This window comes from Macrotis lagotis, chromosome 7, assembly GCF_037893015.1.
Source record: "Macrotis lagotis isolate mMagLag1 chromosome 7, bilby.v1.9.chrom.fasta, whole genome shotgun sequence".
NCBI classification, from domain to species: Eukaryota; Metazoa; Chordata; class Mammalia; order Peramelemorphia; family Peramelidae; genus Macrotis; species Macrotis lagotis.
The window spans coordinates 103,416,522-103,424,064 of record NC_133664.1 but is presented as its reverse complement, the minus strand read 5'-3'; positions in this window follow the sequence as shown (position 1 = coordinate 103,424,064).

Sequence of the window (7,543 nt, the reverse complement as noted above, 5' to 3'; positions counted from 1 at the left end):
ATAAATTGTTTCATTCATTGCATTTATATCTCTAGCCCAAGTGTCTGGCACATTGTAAGTGGTTCAAAAACATTTATTGACTGATAAATTGATGGATATGGAAGATGAGAAAAAGATGAAGCTTAATAATAAGAATGTGTATTGAAAAGATTAGTAAGGGTTTTGAGATAAAGGGGGAAATAGTTCTAATCATTGAAACTAGATCATAGGAATAGAAACTGTGCATAGGGAAATGGCTACGAGTAGATTCCAACACTTCATCAAAATTGAGTGCGGACATCTGTATTACTAAACTGTGATGGATCATATAATTGGCAAAGAAGGGACTGGGCTGCTAAAGAGTAGATCACTGATGGACAGGAAAGGAAGAAAACCAGAAGCAGACTCCAGAAGGTTCAACCCAACTCCTACCCATCATACTCTTTGATACAGATGTGATCCAAAGCAGACTGAAACACTAGAATGCAGCAGAATTAGATTGAAATATTTGGGAAATATTTAACAAAAAATATAGAAATTACAATGAAATATAATGTGAATTGTGCTTTTCTAAGTCAATATTCATCAATATGGATCCTTAACTGCAATTTAGTGATTGGATTTGATGCTGTTTTACTACATTGTCTTCCAATTGGATTGCCAAGGACTTCTTGATGTTAAGATTATACATACAAATACACATACACGTTACACTCTTGAAAATCTAGATTAAAAAATAAGAGTGGAGATGAAAAGTACTTTTTTGGGTAAAGCAGAGAGGTTAAGAGTATAGACTGGGAATAGAGGCTGGTTCCAGAATATTATATAAGGGGTGTCCCATCCTATCAATAACAAGATACCAAGTAACAAGGGTTTCTCTCATAGTCATTACCAGTAAGTAAGATTCTTGCCAGAGTTCTCCTTTACAAGCTTATCTTTCACCTAGAAGGTGGTCATCTACTAGAGATAAAGTGCAATTTAAGAAAGGTTTGAGAAATAGTCAATATGGTTTTTGATGACTAACAGTTCCAGGAAAAATGTCAGGAGTCGGACAGATGTCTATCCCATTTATTAATCTGACCAAGGTCTTTGATATTGTAGGCTTGTGGTTGTGAGGGCTTGTGCAAGATCATAATCAATTTGGTTCCTGAGAGAATTTCATCAGTTATCATGATGACATGTTTGCATGAGTTTTGGATAATGGATGATGCTCTTGTGCTTTCCCAGCCATCAGCAGGATGAAGCAGGGTTTTGTACTTGCTCCTAAGTTTTTTAGCATGTTGTTTTCATTTGATGTTGTTGGATACTTCAACAAAGATATCATCACTGATGACAAATTATCCTTCCACTTCTGCTAATTTTGACCTGACAATACCAAGCCAGCACTGCATCATCCACACATGGAACATTGGTTAAAGCAAAGGGAAAAATTTTCAATAGAGTGGTTAAATTCACTTAGCTTGGCAGGGATGTAAACATAGTAAACTTACTTTACAGGGATGTAAACATAGTTTATAAGGTTGGTACACACATTGCTAGAGCTAGCTCAGAAGTTGGAAGGCTCTGAACTTTAAGGAAAGTAGGGAGAAAGAAGTATTATGCTGCCTACCCAATTGAAGGTCCACAGAGCACTGAATTATTGGAAGAAACATGAGAGACTGAAATTTAGAGGCATCTCCACTTCAAATGTGCATATGGACTACTTATGCCCACCCTGTAGGAGAATTTTCCTAACTCATAGTAGTCTGATCAGCCCAGCTGGATATATTGTACCTTGACCCCAATATTGTGATGACATTTTGGACCTCTTTGAGTATTAAGGATGACAACCACCAAACATGCACTCAACTCTATAAAAGCAGAAGTCACTTCCATATTTATTTCTTAGCTAAGGGAATCAAGAGTATGAAGGAACTGGGGAAGAATGTATTTATATACACACCACACATAACTAATAAAGCTTGAAAGGTTGTTTTTGTAAGAAAGTCCACCAGTGAAATAAAAAATAGATATGACCCCTTTTAGGAATTTAGACATCATTAGGTTCATAAGTCAAAAAAGCAACAAAAATCTAAAATAGCAACAAAAAAATTTGGAACAACTGTTTTTGAGAGTAATCAAAATCTCTTTCAAACTAGACTTACAACTTGAATAGCTGCCATCAAATGACAGTGGCTGTTGTTTGACTATACTAAGGTTTAATCTATTCTTTGAATAGGGATAATTCAGATTTTAAAGCTTTGTAGAAAGATATATTCTTTATTGAAAAATATACTCCTAAAAAAAGAAAAATAAAAAAGATATACTCCTTTATCAAATAGCTGCAAATGTATTAGGAAGAACATTCTTTCCATTAATGACCATTATAACCCTTTTTAGAGTTACTGTGGTTAAAAAAAAATCTTCTTGCAACTGACCCAGTCAATAGTCTCCCTGAAAATTATGTTTTCACATGGACAAGAATTATGCTTCATCATTGATTCTTCATCATCATCATCATCATCATCACTGTGTTTGGAACTTGAACTCTCTATCATAGTTCTTGAAGTATACAGCCATCTTCCACAACAGTATTATATATTATATCAGTCTTAAATGGATATTAAAACATAAAGGCATAAATATTGACAAGAGATGAAGAAATTCAGAAATCTTCATAGGAATAACATTAAAGGAGTTGAACTTAAGGCACAGGTAATGACCAACAAATAATTATCAAGCACCCACTATTTAAGTAGGACATTGTGCTAAGACTATGTTGCCACCCAGTTCCTGGTTGCAGTTTAACTTAAGCAGCCATCTGGTTTTTTCCAGATGTCATTGTTGTCTTACATTCTGTCCTACCTTCTAGGATAGGGTCAGAGATATCTGGAATAATACATGTTCTTTCCATATATTCTAGGCTTAAAGTTCAGACACATGTGTCACTCCTGTTAACAAGAGAAGTCATTGGCTACTGCCAAACTGAAACTGGCTTTTATTCATCCTTGACTCACTTGGTGTTGGGGCAGAGTACAAAGTAGGAGGTCTTAAGTTTGGGGAGTGTGGTGTGTGTGTTTGTGTGTGTGTGTGTGTGTGTGTGTTTGTGTTATGGACTACTTTGGCAGTCTTGTAAAGTCTGTACCCTTTCTCAAAATCACATTTTAAAATGCATTCAATAAAATGCATAAGATTATAATCAAAATCAATTCTATTTAAATATTTATCAAATTACTGAAAAAAAAGCAAAAAGTCATGGCCCCAGGCTAAGAATCTAAGAACAAGCTTGGACTCTAGAATTAGAAAAATATGGTTTTCAGGTTTGGCTCTAAAACTAATTTAGATCACATAAAATCTCTGAGCCTTTCCCACTTTTCTTACCTGTAAAATAAAGTGTTGGACTAAAGGGACTCTTGTCACTCCAATTAAAAATCCTATGATGTCTTCTTTTCTGCTCTAACATTCTCATTCTCTTCCTGTGAAAGAATTTAGATCCTTTTGGATTGTAACTTTCAACTTCTGTTCTAATGCATAATGAATCTATATTTTAATACTTTTTTTCCCAAGTCTCCTTCCTTTTTCTCCAGGCAGCCCTTTTCAAAAGCAAGTTATTTCTCCTTCTCTTTTTCCTTTTTTTTTCCCACAGTCTGACACAAAACTGAGAGTTCCGATAGGGCCAATCCTTTTAGATATTAAACCATACAACTGATGCAAAATAGTTACACATCATCTATAGGTGATGGATGTGTTGGACACTTCTTTTATAGAAAGAAAAATGACTCCCAAATGGGGCTCATAATCATGATGTTGTTGTTATTCACTCTTTTTTTTTAGTGTCTATTAGTGTCTAACCCATGAACCCATTTGGCATTTAATTGGCAAAAATATTCCAGTGGTTTGCCATTGTCTTTTTCAGCTCATTTTACAGATGAGCAAACTGAGACAAACAGAGTTAAGGGACTTGTCCAGAGTCCCACAGCTAGTAAGTGTCTGAGGACTGATTTGAACTCAGGAAGATGAGTCATCCTGACTCCAGGGCTGGTACTCTACCCACTACACACCTAGCTGCCTCATACTCATTCATCATAATTTTAAGTACTTACTAGATGCTAAGCCTTTATTCCCAGTAAAAGGCTAAGAATTATGGTTAACAAAACAATTATGAGAAATAGGCACAATTGTTGGAAGAAAAAGACTCATATACAACTTGAGAAAAATAAGAATTAAATTGTGTGCAATCACTAAAACTGCTAAATGGCAACATGACCAGAGATAGAGAGCCAATGGTAACTCAGAAGTCATACAGCTTTACCCCCCCCCAAAATTTATAGAAAGGAAACTGAAACCTAGAGAAAAATGTCTTATCCTATGAAAATAACTTACCCTGAAAAAAAACTTACACAGATGTAAGGAGCAAAGTTCTTCTAGTTCTAACCTCAATTCAGAGGGAAAAAAAGATGTATGCAAATTGTTAATAATCAGGGAAATCTTCATAGAGAAAGAGGGATATAAAAGTAAGGCTATAAGCAATGGCTCTATTTGGATAAATGGGGGGGGAAGTAGAAATGAATATTCTATATAAAAGGAATACAGATACATGTAGCTGGAATTATTATGGCACATAGGGGGACAATGGCATAGGAATAGGAAGATAAATTGAAAAGGTAGAGTGAGTTTACATAAGGTCCAGATAGTAGATCTGAACCTAGCTCTTAAGAAAATAGGACATTACTATTACATTTTTTGAGCAGACAATTTTCAAAATGGAAGAAGAGTTTTAAGAAGATTCAAGTTATAAGAGAGGATGCACGGTGAAAGCAGAGTAGAAATCTCAAGTGGGAGGCTTGGGAGTCACTCATATTTGTTATATTTTGAGAGGAAGAATGAATGGAATCAGAAAAGGAGAAAAAGAACAAAATCTAATGTCATAGAAGCTAAAGGATAAGAAAATGTCAAGAAAGAGATGGTCAAGAATGCCTGAAGGAAAAAATTAAGTAAAGAAGATTGAGGAGGATGTGATCTAAGAAATGGGTTTGTGGTCTTCCTTACAAACATTGTACCTCTGTAAATATAGGCAAGTCATTGAAATTCTCAGTCTTTTTACTCATTTGAAAAAATAGGGGGATCATATACTTGTAATACTTTCGTCATAGGGTAAATTTAAGGAAACTTATTTGCAAACATTAAAAGTGTTACATAAATATATGAGTTCTTGTTTTGCAATTGGCATCAGCATATGGAATGCCTTCCCTGCTTCTGAAAGCATAGGATCCCAAAGAAAGCAATTGTGGTAAGAATAAAATTTAGGGTATTGAAGACAGTGAAGCAGGCTAAAATTGAAATTATGTGAAGGATGTTTGAGAACTTAAAAGAAATAAGTGCTGACCAGCCATAAAGACCTAGATAAATTTGGGCTATGTCAATTGATAGTGGTCGTTGGGCAGAAGGAGGGATCGAAATTAAACCCTTTCTTTGAATTGGCAGAGTCTTGACACCAATCTTGAGTTGGGTATAAATGCCAAACTGATGTAAATGATCATGGAATCAAAGGTAGGGACAAGACCACAAATGAAGTGAAGTAGGAAAGACAAAGTGATACGAAGCTTCTTTGATGGAAAAAACAAGTGAAAGCTGATTCAGTAAGTGGAAGAAGAAGGAGAAGAGACAGATTAGGAGGCTGTGGTCAGAATAAGGGAATACAAGATAAACATGCATTTCCACAAATGAGAGGCATTATGTGGATAGAAAAACCTTCCCTGAAGACCCAGATCCTGGCTGTGGAACTCCAAGCCGGATCATTAATTTCTTAGTACCCAGGCAATTCAAGATGAAATGGAATTTCCTCACTAAGCAATTCCCTCCACCAGTTTCTATCTATAACAATACCAATTTGTTTATGTGCCCACAATTGAAAGATCTAATACAAACACTCCAAAATTATTACAAGAGTCACACAATGATGAAAAAAGCAGTTCATCAAGACATACAACCAGCAGGACATAAAGAAATACCATGTATAAGATGCACCTTTTTTGAAAATTTTGGGGTCTAAAAACTGGGAGCATCTTATACAGTGGTTGTAATTTTTTTTTATTTGGATTTCCCATTTTTTTTTGCACTTGTCTTTGTGCTCATTGTTTTACATTTGTTACTTGTCTACTAGATTACATTTTACCACATTCTGCTCAGGAATGGCTCAGAAAAGATTTTTGTACAGTGCTGAATTCAAGTTAAAAGTTTGCAAAAAGTGAATGGAAAGCATGCTGCTGAACATAAGTTTGGTCCTCTTCCAAGTGAGAAAACAATTGGAGACTGGCTAGGGAAGAAGACATGCCACAGCAGAAGGTCATGAGAGCCACGTCAGTAAAATGGCCTAATTTAGAGAGGGAATTGGAGAGATGGATTGAAGAACAGAGGGAAATTGGAATTCCTGTGTCCACAAAGATGGTTCAGTAGGAGGCAAGAATTGCTGATGAAAAAGAAGAGACTAATTTCAAAGGAGGATACAATTGGTGCTTCAGGTTCATGCAACAGAATGGACTAAGCATATGTACATGCAGCAGACTTGACAAAAGATTCCTGAAAGCTATGATTAGAAAGGTCCTTGAATTTCAGGATGAATAAAACTTGGGTTCAATAACTTTATGTAATACTTTTTTTTTTCCAAATTTCAGACCCCAAATTAAGGTGCATCTTAAACACAGAAGCATCTTATACATGGGGAAATCTGGTACATACAAATACTGAGACACTGGCATACCCTGACACAAAGAGCTACATAGGCACAGGGAGGGAAACAAGTTCAGACTTGGATGCAGACCCAAACATTTCCAGAAACTCACAGACAGATAAGGAAACAAGACAAAAATACAGGACGCAAAATCAGGCACAAGCAAAAATACTAGCATGCACATGAGGGATACAGAACTATACCTTGAGACATGTATCAAACACCTGAGCGATAAGCATTTACCAATAAGCAAATCTATGAATTGCCAGGGTACCATGTAAAAAAGACAAAAATGAAAGAACCCCCCAGCCGCCTTCAAGGAGCCCACATTCTATCAAGGCAACAATGTAGATCTATAGAAGGAATTTCCAGAGTGCATGCAAAGTAATCTAAGGTAATTGGGAGAGTAGAGGCACACAGAGACATAGAGACGCCCTGTGAGAGAGGCAAAAACTCAGCTTCGTGGAGAAGTACAATCCGAAGGAGACAGATAAAAAGCAGGTCAAAAGTGGGTGTAGAAAGACACACAGATAACTAAGTAACAAACTCTGAGAGAAAGGAACAGTGTGAATATACAGAGACCCCGAGATACATCCACACGATAGATGTGCGCATATAGGAAAACACAGCGTGCCTGTGTACACACGTAGCTAGACACAGCTCCATGTATGTGTGCGTGCATAGAGGTAAGCTATACAGTGTGGGGCTCCAAACACAAGCACACTCCCCAAACCCCAAAGGCAAAAGACTTCTCACACATCCAGACAGGAATCCAAAGTCCCGAAGAGGGTGGCACAAGGAGAAGCTTGAAGGAACCATCTCGGCTCCAGGAGAACTTACAGGTAAACGCGGACT